Source organism: Mixophyes fleayi, chromosome 9 (genome assembly GCF_038048845.1).
Source record: "Mixophyes fleayi isolate aMixFle1 chromosome 9, aMixFle1.hap1, whole genome shotgun sequence".
In the NCBI taxonomy this organism is placed as follows: domain Eukaryota; kingdom Metazoa; phylum Chordata; class Amphibia; order Anura; family Limnodynastidae; genus Mixophyes; species Mixophyes fleayi.
This window is the reverse complement of record NC_134410.1, coordinates 10865559-10878160: the sequence shown is the minus strand read 5'-3', so window position 1 is coordinate 10878160 and position 12602 is coordinate 10865559. Positions and strand designations below refer to the sequence as shown.

Below are 12602 nucleotides of genomic sequence, written 5' to 3'. Positions count from 1 at the left end.
CAAGTTTACTAGGGAAAGGAGGAACTTCCATTCATAGATCAGGCTCACAGACATGACCTAGGCTATCTCCTACCTTTGTACAGAAATGGTATTTCCCAACCAGTATTGCATTTTCCTCACCTGCAGGAAGACAAAATAATATCAGCATTTAATTATGTAATTAAACCTTTAACAGCCAGTATGTACAGAGAAATGCACAATAGAATATTCTATAATGGTTAACTTTCCGTCTCTATATGTTATTATACTGGAATACAACCCTCACCACAATGCCCAAAATGCACCTGCAGGAAGACGGTCTCTTTACCCTTGCTTATGGGATTGCATAAAGATCAAAAGATCTTTCAAAAGATGAAAATGAAACATTATGCAGTAACACATCTTTTAAATTTAATTCCCCTTTTGTCAGAATGGGCGTTGTATAGGATCATAACTGAAATTCATATGGAGCTGTTGTGCTAATCTCCGCTCCTCCATTTTCTGTTTCTGCCCTCAAAGGTTTATTTTGCATACCAATGAGAGCAGCCAGTTGTTACCGGTGTGATAAAAGTATATATATATAACCTGTGAGTTTACTGAAAATAGAACTTGTAAGATAATTTCTGATGTGAATGGTTCTGAATTCCCTATATCTGAATTCATAAACTTTCAAATGACACATGTGATTTACGTTTTAAAGTGTCCCTGTGGGTTGTACTACGTGGGGAGAGCAGCACCTTCTGTCAAGATGAGACTTAGGGAACACAGGTACATCATAAATGGCCTTCGGACACATAGTGACGGCCAAATATTCGTATTATTTATAAAGCACTGACATAATACGCTGCGCTATACACTGATGGGATCATGGTATAAATATATTACATACTATGACATGAAACACAAGGTAAATATTTCCCTGCCCAAATAAGTTTACAATCTAAGAGGTTTGGGGAACACCTGATATATATAAGGAAGTGTAGCAGCTAGACAGGAAGCTGTGCTGCTATTACAAGGCAGCATTATCAGCCCCCATAATAAATCATTCCTTGGCGGGTGGCGTTTCTGTGCAGCTACCAGTGGCCAATATGGGTAAGATGTGGAGAGACAGCGGAAGGTCAACAACCAGTCACTGTGGAAACCTTAAAATAGTCAGCTACTGTCAAGCATAAGTGTCGTTTACCAGTTACGTTTACTGAAATCCATCTTCTTCTGGTTGTGAGGGAGCTTTTGTGCTGCACGAGTTGTGATTAGCCACTTACTTGGAGCTGCTTAGCAGTGTGTAGGCTGTTGTCTTACTTTAGTATCATATGAGTTGCTGGAAACAGAGCCAGGACTCATGTACCCCATGTGTGACGTCCAGATGGTCTCAACAAGACACTAAAATTCAGTGAATGGTATCTTTAAAGAAAACATTCAACACATGGATTACAACTGAAAGCATAAAGACTTATGGGGTTATTGTAGAAGCCAGATTTCTAGGTAATTTAGTCCCCTGGAGACATTCAATTAGTGTTCTTTGTAATTATGTAGAAATTAATTGGACCACCATCAGGCCCTCCCTCTTTGTACAAAAAATACTTCTTCATCTAATTGAGACCTATAGTTTTGAAATGTGCCAAAATATGGAGATAATATATTGTGAGCAGACATGTTTTTCTAGTATACAAAACAAAAAGACAGTTGTCAGTGCATATCCTTAACACTGCATATCTGTGTGTGTCTAGCAAAATGAAAACATGAGGTATTAGTTTATTAGTTTTCAAAACAAAACCAGAGAAAAAACAAGCCCGCGCTCGGTATATCCCACATTATATATGGTACCAGCTGCTTGGCAATAAGCCCGCGCTCGGTATATCCCACATTATATATGGTACCAGCTGCTTGGCAATAAGCCCGCGCTCGGTATATCCCATATTGTATGTGGTACCAGCTGCGTGGCAATATAAATTCCCATGTATGTATACAAAACAAAAAGACAGTTGCTTTTCTAGTAGAAGGATGTGGATTCCTCACTACAGAGTTGCTAATAAGTGGAAATGACACTATGATACTATTCCTTGCTTTTAGTTTATTGGTATGAATTTACTATATCCTTATATAGACTAATAAAATAAAAAGCATGTGTTACATGCAGAGAACTGATATTCTATATTTTATATATATTTAATTTGTTTCATTGTGATTTTGTAATACTGCAGATTATGACGGCTATGATGTGGTGTTTATGAGAAGCTGCACAGGTGTGGACGCCTATGTTCCTTAGGAGAGTTATAAGATATATACTCCTTATATAAGATATATATATCCTATAACTATATAAGAGTTATAAGATATATATATATATATATATAGGTTATACTCCTCTTTCCTCTATTTAAGTTGATGGATGAGTATACTTTCCAGCTTTAAAATTCTGCAGACGAAAAACACGTCACTAGTGAGGATCCAACGGCAAACTGAGGACCTGAACGACTACTGTTCATAGCATGTAACAGAATTAATTGTCAATCTCTCTGTGCAGACTAATTAAGTGTAAGGTGGCCACCAAAGTACACACAGACAATTTGGAAGTATGGAACCTATGAAAAGTATTGTGAGTTAAATAAATTAATAACTAACACGGTTCAAAGTCTCTGCTTGTGGGTCTCATGGGATTCATTGTGGACATACTTGGGAACTGTTGTCTCCTCCTTTCTATGCAGATATCTTTGAGAAATGGTAACCTGGCAGAGAAACAACTAAAAGCATTCAAGGAAATTAACAATTGCTCAGATATTTTTTATCAGATAATCCGACAAGTTGTCCTTTGGCCAAGGGACAAATATCTTACAGCAGTACATAAACAATTACAAGAGATATATATTGCCATATAAGGCTCATATTTAACCTCACCTTCAATTTGCTCAACATCTCTCAAAATATAATTGAATGTGTCTATAAAAATGGTACAATCGACCTAACCTCCTGGAGCCGACTTATCACCTCCTGGCTGGGCAGAATCATTGCAGTTAAAATTAATATCCTTCCCAAATGGCTTTACCTCTTTAAAACTCTAACAGTAACAGTTTCCCTCTCCCTCTTCAATAACGTTCAGAAAGCCCTCATCCGTTTTAGCTGGAATAATTTCTAAATAGCAACTGTATTGGTGGCTGTTTGACTCCCATTTTTCCAGCATAATTGTGGTTTAATTTAATCCTGTCCCCTGAAAGTTTTATAATCCTTATGCATTCATTTTGGAACTGACCTAGACCACAGTGATATACTGTAGTCTAGTTTTTGCATAAGCAAACATAAAGGAACATATTTAGAAAGAATAATACTAATCAGGAGCCACTTATAAACACTCTGAGCATTTAAAAGTAATAATTACTAAATGAAAGATGGGGCAAGACTATGTAAGTGTTATTTAATCGACAATTCAATTAACCATAATAAACAGTATATATGCTATCATAGTGTCAAATCATCTACACTTTCCTATGTTGATTACCACTATAGGTCCGAGTATCCCATTACGTTCGCAGGTAAATTTGATAAACAATCGCAAAAATGTGGTAATTTATAATTGATGTAAAGCATAGTTGAGTCCTGTTAGCTTGAATCCGTCTGGTCTTTCTCCTCTGACCTCTCTCATTAACAAAGCATTTTTGCCGACAGGACCATCGCTCACTTTGTTTTGCACACCATTTTCTGTCAATTCTAGAGACTGTTGTGTGTGAAAATCCCAGAAGATCTGCAGTTCCTGAGATACTGAAACACCCACGTCTGGCATCAACAATCATTCCACGGTCAAATTCACTTAGATCACATGTCTTCCCCAGTCTGAACAACAACGGAACCCTTTGACCACGTCTGCATGCTTTTATGCACTGACTTGCTGCCACATGATTGGCTGATTAGATATTTATATCAACAAGCAGATGTGAAGGTGTACATAATAAAGTGGCCACTGAGTAGATATCGTAAACCGATTTATCTGTATTTCAAATACAGACACTTACACAAATTTTTCCAGACAGTATTTTTATTGTGAACCAGATTTAAAGTAAATCTTAAAATGTATAATTCATCATTTTTATGAACTTGTAGTTCCACACTGCTTACTGAATCTTCTACGGCCGTTACCTGTGTACTGGACTTTTACATCTGCACACTGAACTGGCTCCTGAGTTGCCTATTACATCTGCACTCATATTGATTGGCTCAACTACCTCTCTGCTCGGCTGCCTGTATTCTTTACTGAACTACAATCAAGTTACCTTGTCATCTGTGGTTCTATGTTTGGCACGGCTATTATTATTACTCTGCTAATTATTAGTTGCTGGACTGTTATTAAGAATATATTGTCAAACTAGTAGCCAGTTCCGTTATTCAAGTTATGTGCGTTCAATCTTCATGCCGTTGTTATTGGTTACCAACTGAACTTCTTTCGTGATTTCATTGTATTTTGTGAACTGCCGTGTACTCAGCTTGCTGAGTTGTACATATCGTATACTGTTGCTGTTATACCATCTATCAATATACTATATAGCAACGCTACTTACATCTTCTGTGTTTTGTTCAACCTCCACCATCCACTGCTATAACATCTAAGTAGTGGCAAAAGGGATCCATAAAATATCCATAGCCGTGACAGGTGAACTTAGTTTTCTAGCAGACTGAACCTGGGTATCTTGCAGTATCTCGCTGATTATTGCACCATCTATCCACCCTTCAATTTTAACAAGATGCCCAGTCCCCACTGAGGAAAAGCATCCCATGATTCTGCCACCCCCACACTTCATTGTTTGTATGGCGTTTCCTAAGGAAGGGTCTATGATCCATAAAAGCTGATCTTTTTAATGATTCACAGGTAGAGGCTAATAAAAGCCAATTTTTAGCGTAATAGCTTTCATCTGTGTACACTTGGATCTTCCACAGCACATGGCGTTAAATACTTATTCAGGTTTGGGGAGATTTTTTTTTGAAAAATGGCAGACAAATAATGAATTATGAGTTTGGTAAAAATGTACATTAACAACCTACTGGTTCTCAATAAAAAAATACTGTCTGGAAAAATCTGTGTGGCTGAATACTTTTGCATATTCTACCCTAAAAAACAGAACAGTGTATATGAAGTTATGAGTTATTAAGTTAATGTATAAAACATTTAAAATTCAGTCATTTAAACACAGCTTATTTACAGTGCACAATAGCTATTTTGCACTTTTATCTTTTAGATACCTCTTAACTTGTTCAAAAAGTACTTTGTAAGATCCTTAGTTCTTCCACTTTGGAAATAACTCTTTTATGTGTAAACCAAGCAGATCATAATCTATGCCTCTCACCCTTCACATACCCCATCTCCACTGGAAAATCATAAATCTAAAAAAAATAAGGGGGCGCTTCCATGATGTAATATCATAAAAACTGGTTTATTAAAAGTTACACAGGTTCAACGTACCAAAATTCAGATATGTGAGCAAAAAACAGCCAAATTTCCTCCGGATATCATCATTTGATTCTGTGCACACATATACCAGCATGTAACCACAATCATGTAACGACTGACTGTGTGCCAATATCCTCTACGCCTTTCATTGGGAGCGGTGGCTCCGTAGTATAACAAACACATTTTTATAGGACAAGTCAATTACTATGGCAGGTGTACGAACAATTTCATTCATTAATTTCACAAAATACCATCGTCTTTTGCATGAATCACAATTTGGTTGTTTCAAACATAAGAGTAGATTCCTTCAATAGTAAAACATTATAGAACGTTTATCTCTCAATATCAAATGAACACTTTATATTAGTAATGTGACCTGTCAATCAATCATATAAATCCTAACCGGCATCATCATTCTTAATCAATGTATTGCACTGCGGTTTATACCCCTTTCATTAATTACGCTATAAGAGACTATAGATCTTTTCTCCTAACAATACATTTTTATAGGGCATATCTCCCAATACCTTTCAAAAACATTGAAAATTACGATCTCCATTATTAGGCTCAATCCTGGGTAGTCGAAATTTCTCACAGCACGATCCTAACTACACAGGTGGATCACCTCATTCACATGATCTATTGTGACGTAGTTACCGTACCCATACCCCCACATAAGTGGCACACTTTACAAAACAGACACAAAGGAAGTTAAACAGACCGGCAGGATAATTAGTGAACAGACTCTAAGGGCTAGATTTACTAAACTGTGGGTTTGAAAAAGTGGAGATGTTGCCTATAGCAACCAATCAGATTCTAGTTATCATTTATTTAGTGCATTCTACAAAATATATATATATATATATCACTTTTTTTTCAAATCGCCCTGTTCAAAAAATCCTCTCTAGTTATTATACTATAACCACTTTTTGTGTTGTTTCGATGCAATATCATTTAAGCCAGGCATTGTATATCAGGGTGCCCTGACCAGGCCTGCGGTACCTGACATATACACCACTGTGACCCCAAATTGTGACCTGATTTGATAATTACACCACTATGTCAGTTAAGGGATAACAACTTATAATGGGCCAAAGAGAATAATATATAATGCCCCATTAGTAATACAAGCAAAAGTATGTAGCAGGGAGATAAGGTCCATGATGCTCCAGGACCAGGTGACTTTTATTCACTTGTCAGCATCCCTTGAAATAATAAAAAAAATCCCCCTTAACTTACCTTTTAATCGGCTTTTTCTCCTGTCCTCTTCTCTTCTTTTCTCAAATTCTGTGCTGCTGATTGTTCTTCTCGCGCTGGTGTCTCCTCTGTGCTGCGCTCCGCAATGGATGTTGGGCGTGATGACATCACGCCCAACATTCACTGTGAGCGCCGCACGGAGGAGGAGACAAGGGAGGAAGCCGGAGTACCAGCTGACGTGACCGCAAGGTAAGTAGTTTCTTTTCTTTCTTTTTTTTGCAGGATTTTTTTTTTCCATTAAGAGCGCTGCCCCCTTGCCACAACCAAAACTTCTTCTGGGCCACATTTACAGGCGTGCTGGGCCGCGGGTTGGACAACCCTGCTGTACAACATATTAAGCTAACAATAAGGATATACCTGGATTATTCTTGATACTATTCCAAATTATATTATAATTTGACAAATAGATCATATTTCTAACATCTTTCTCATTAATTACTATAAAATAATCACTTCATCAAGGCAGCACCTAATAAGATTTTGTTAAACTAACACATACTATTAATTCTAAAATATCTCAAGCACAGAGTATAATTACCAAATACCAAAGAAAATGAATATTAAATATCATAATCATATTAATACCTACAATATCATTATACTATCAATCTTATAACTGCATCTAATCCCTAACATCAATTTATTCCATAAAGGGAGTGATCTCACATCCCTAATTTAATCCTATTGGAGAAAAGGTATTTAAAGTATAAATCCAATATGTTATCTCGCTAAGCTAATCGTAAAAGACGGTCCCGTCCCCTAATTCATTATGTTCAATGGCTTTAAAACGCAATGAAGTGGGATCTGCATTATGATAATTAGTAAAATGATTTGGAATTCTGTGGTTATCAATTTAATGAAAAATATTTCTTATATGTTCAACTATCCGTACTTTTAAAACTCTTTTTGTTTTCACCACATATTTTTAAGCACAAACACAGTCTACTAAATAAATGACACGTGTTGCTTTACAATTCATGAATTAATTAATGTTCTTCGTTTTAGTTAAGGGTGAATTAGAAAATGTTTTATGGTATTTACGTACATTTTCATGCATTACAATGTCTACATGGGGAAAATAGTTTTGACAAAATTAACCAATTATTTGGATTATTTATTACATCTCTAAGATAACTAGGTGCTAAATGATTTTTTAAAGTTTTCGGTCTCTTAAAAATAGTAATATGTTTAGTAAGCAAATATTATGATAATAGGGGATCCGATGTTAACACTGACCAATGTTTTTCTAAGATTTTCTTAATTTTATATAACTAGCTATATTGTAAGTTGTAATAAAGGGGAAATAATATTTTCCTGAACTTGATTCCTATCTTTCTTTTTATAAATCAGTAGATCTGTTCTATTCAACCCCCTCACTTTATTTAGACCAGCAGAAAGAAAATTTTCAGGATACCCCCGATCCTGGAACCGTTTATAGAGAACTGCTGATTGTATCTCAAATTTTTCAGTACTCTTGCAGATCCGTGTAGGTGATAATAATCTCATTAATCATTTACCAGACGGCTTTCTTCACAGTTCCTCACTGCACACACTTACAGTGTAATTCACTAGATGTCTACTTACTGGCTCTACACCAAAGTATTCGCAGCTAGTTTCACATACTGCTAGAAAAGCTTCTATAATGGAAAAACACTCATTAATCCAGAGAGGTTGTAGACTGCTGCTGCTAGTTCACAGTAGCTTCTAACCAGACGAATAAGGAAAATACCTCACGAAATAAAGGGCAGGTTCAGGGATTCACTGGGTTGATTTTGGATGCAGGCATGTAAGAACATAAGCTATTTAGCATTTCCTTGGGGATTTAGAAAGAAATGTAAAATAAGGAAATAATGCACTCAGGCCTATTAGTTTCAGTGATATATATTACAGTAGACATTAAAAAAAACATGACTTGCAAAACACTGTCTGGAGAATGCGGGCATCGATCCCGCTACCTCTCGCATGCTAAGCGAGCGCTCTACCATCTGAGCTAATTCCCCTCCGCTGCACTAACATTTGACACCATTTGACACTGGAAAGTATCTGGAGTTCAAGAACCCTACTTGGCTGAGATGGAGCTTTCATAAGATCTCAATATGTGTCAGTCAGGGTCACACAAGTCTTAGGACACCCAGCAAGATACACACTGACCAAGCGAGAAACCAAAGGTCAACCAGAGCAGGTGTCAATACACTGAATATTTATGTTACTCATCTTACACAAAACATTTCTCTCATGTAGTCCATCTCCACTCTCACGTCATAAGGGGCTGTTAGTAGGTACGGGTCGGTGTATCTGCCGGTTTCTTCTAAAAAGGCAAAAATGTCATGTGTCAGACAGCAGCCCTTTCTCAGTGCAGCCAGTAGTGGCCATCAGACTGGCTGATATATGTCATCAATTGTGACATCACCGCCTTCCATTGTTTCCTAGGCAAATGGAACACACACCCTCTATGAAGAATTATCACTCAGTAAGGTTATAGGTAACTGCAAAACTTCAACTCATCAATTGCTGCACTTCTTATAGATCTAAGGCTGTGTATTACATGAAGTGACTGAAGAGTTTATATATAATAACTATATCCATCATACTCTCCTCCACTGCAGCAGGTCGGCATGTTGGGAGCGAGGGGCTTCTCTACCTAGACAAGCAGACAGTGACTGACAGCTAGGCAGGCTGGTGTTGCAGAAACACACAGTGATGATTGGTTTCCGGGGCCGGTGATGTCACAGCAGCTTAGTATCTGCTTTCTGACTGGTATCAGAACATTTCAGGACACCATCCTAAAGGTGTGGGAGAAGCTACAACTGTCTATAAAAGAGTGTGGGTAAAGTACTGAACATTTTAAAAGAGCTGCAGTGGAATTTCAAATTAAAGGTACAATTTTATTTAAGGTAAAATACATTGATAACTTTTAATTGTTACTTGTTAATTATACAGGCACCACACTTGGCACTCAGGATCCTGTCTTGTGTCCTGAGCTGTCCTCTGGTATTTTTAAGATTTTCCTGCAGACACAGTATCTCCCCATTCGCTCATGAAGAGGATATCTGAATCATTGAAATGAAAGGTAAGCTGTCATACTCCTCTGTTTCATGTCCAGCACCCATATAAATAACAGGTGCCATAAATACTCTTCAAGGAAATTACAAAACTGAACAATCACTATTTAAACCACTGTATGAACGGATGTTTATTTTTCTCCCCTTATGACTAAGCCAATTTCATATTTTGGCAATATTCGCGATGCACAACAAATAATTTAGTTATTTTCTATTATTCACATGTGAATTTTACATTATTTTGGGGGGCAATAATAGAGCTTCCTCTTGGAAAAATAGTGGGAAACTATCTTTTTATCTTGCGGACATTATCTAGGGGGGGGGGAATGCAAAAAGAGCAGATGTAAATACACGTGAATATAATGTTACTCACCTTACGTAAAACATTTCTCTCATGTAGTCCATCTCCACTCTCACGTCATAAGGGGCTGTTAGTAGGTACGGGTCGGTGTAACTGCCGGTTTCTTCTAAAAAGGCAAAAATGTCATGTGTCAGACAGCAGCCCTTTCTCAGTGCAGCCAGCAGTAGCCATCAGACTGGCTGATATATGTCATCAATTGTGACATCACCGCCTTCCATTGTTTCCTAGGCAAATGGAACAGACACCCTCTATGAAGAATTATTACTCAGTAAGGTTATAGGTAACTGCAAAACTTCAACTCATCAAGTGCTGTACATCTTAAAGAGTAAATAAAGCCTTTATTTGATATTAATAAATTTAAATTAATATTTATCAAATGATATGTATTACTAAGTTGAATAATACACATTAAATAACTGGAGTGTTTATGCTTAACTAAATATGTCCTCCATGCTCTCTTTCACTGCTCTGTACCAGGTTACCATGTTAGGAGGAAGGTGCTTCTCTAACACAGCAGACACAGAGTAAATGATAGACAACCAGGCAACCTTGCTGTACTGAAATGCAGTGTGGATTGGTAGATTTATATACAGGGACTACAGACTCATCTTTATGACATGCAATAGATCCCATCAGGACACTGTCTTACAGATGGGAAAGAATCTACAACTGTCTGTACTGGAGTGGGGATATAATACTTTATTTTGTTAACAGAGCTGCAATGGAATGTCAGGTGAACATTGAATTTTACCTTCATTATTCATATCTAAATTAGTTCAATTTCAGTTTAGAGGTTGTTTAATTTTGAGAGCACAAGCTCAGATCTTGACAGACCGCTAATATTAAAGTGCTCTTTACATGGTGGTTAATGATACTGATTGGTGAGAAACACATTGTCAATATGCGACATGCTCATGTTTAAGAAAAATCCAGACAAGTTTTTTTTTTGGAGTGTTTCATATAAGCACCTAATACTTCTCTCCATTCACTAAAATGAGATTGTAAGAAGGTTCGGTTCATGTGGGTGTCCTGATGGCTCAGGATGGGTATTTTTTGGATTACAAGCAGGTTTGTCACCTTCCCTGTGATTCTCCCAATGGGAGGAACAGAAGTAAATTTGATAACTAACAGTATATAAGGACTTCTTCTTTTACATAAGGTTGAGAATCCGTGGATTTAAAGATTTGAAAATGTTATGTCCCTGAAAATATCCCTATTTTATGCATTGATCAACTGCACAATAAAACTCTTTTTCTGCATGGTTTGAATCTATGTTTTACCATCTATTATTATTTAAGCTTTAGAAGTTAATGTTGATAGAAATTGAATATTTTAAATGCAAAAAAAGGACACCATCATCTTATCATCAAGTAGAGTAAATATGAATGATGGGTATTGTAGTGCTCCAAACTCCCCTGGGTGGTATGATGCATAACCAGCAGCAAAGTGTTCTGGGAAAATATTTCCAGCAACCATGTCTTAACTCTGTTCTCATATATTGGGCAATTACATGTTTATCATTCATGTGTTCAGTATACAAATTCACATTATTTTATTTTCAGTTGCAAAGCTCTAATAATAATAATAATAATAATAATAATAATAATAATATTATTATAATTGTGCCATTGCAGTCACAGCTTAATTTTTGCAGTGCAGTTTGTCGTTTGGATTAAACACAGGATTTGTGAATCCTTCTGTAGTATCTTGTGGTTACATAACTTACATTTATACTGCTGTCACTGCTTGGATGCACCCCATAGCAGTACAGGTGACATTAATCATACCCATAAATTAGAACAAGGTCACACCAACAGGCCATTACAGGACTTTCCCCCACTAGACCTCAGCTACCAGGATGGCCGAGTGGTTAAGGCGTTGGACTTAAGATCCAATGGACATATGTCCGCGTGGGTTCGAACCCCACTTCTGGTAACAGATTTTTGTTTTTAACACTATAATTTTTTTCTCCTCACACATTTCATTCACTTTAATCTAGTAGATCTCACCGACAATGACGGGGCACCGTGGAAATAGAAATATTACCATATCCGTTAAACCTAACTTAGACAACCAGTGGACCCATCCAGCTGCTGTAGGACTAAAAGTCCCAGCACGTCCTACCCTGTGCCACAACAGCTATAGACCTATAGAGGTCGTCGTTACATCGTATAATCACAGCTCCCGTGACTGACATATTAAATATAAATACACCGGAATATTAGATTTCTAATAAAACTATTAAGAATATAGGAACAGCAGATATTTTTAACCAACTTACTGGGCATATGTACCATGATCTATACTGTGCGGATAGCTGGGCACCCCCTGAGGGAACATTTTACCTCACAAACCCGTTCCTGACTTATAACGGAAAATACGCGCTCCGCTCGCGATAGAACTACAATTCCCATGATCCTTCAGCTTGTGGCTGTGCATGCCGGGAGTTACAGCTGATCAGCGCAGGTCGGGTAATCGCCGAACGCTGCGCGAATCTGCCACGGCAGAA

At 37.2% G+C, this 12602-nt stretch overlaps 1 long non-coding RNA gene and 2 other non-coding genes across 3 annotated transcripts; 1 reads left to right on the top strand and 2 right to left on the bottom strand.

The window, feature by feature from the left end:
- Positions 1-8597: 8597 nt before the first annotated feature.
- Positions 8598-8670, bottom strand: TRNAA-AGC (transfer RNA alanine (anticodon AGC)). The gene has a single exon. It is a non-coding gene; the product is annotated as a tRNA-Ala (tRNA).
- A 216-nt stretch (positions 8671-8886) lies between these two features.
- On the bottom strand, positions 8887-12535 carry LOC142101411 (uncharacterized). Its single transcript, XR_012679006.1, has 3 exons — positions 12375-12535; positions 10106-10199; positions 8887-8978 (listed from the first exon to the last, which is right to left on the bottom strand). It is a non-coding gene; the product is annotated as an uncharacterized LOC142101411 (long non-coding RNA).
- On the top strand, positions 11946-12028 carry TRNAL-UAA (transfer RNA leucine (anticodon UAA)). The gene has a single exon. It is a non-coding gene; the product is annotated as a tRNA-Leu (tRNA).
- Positions 12536-12602: the final 67 nt, after the last annotated feature.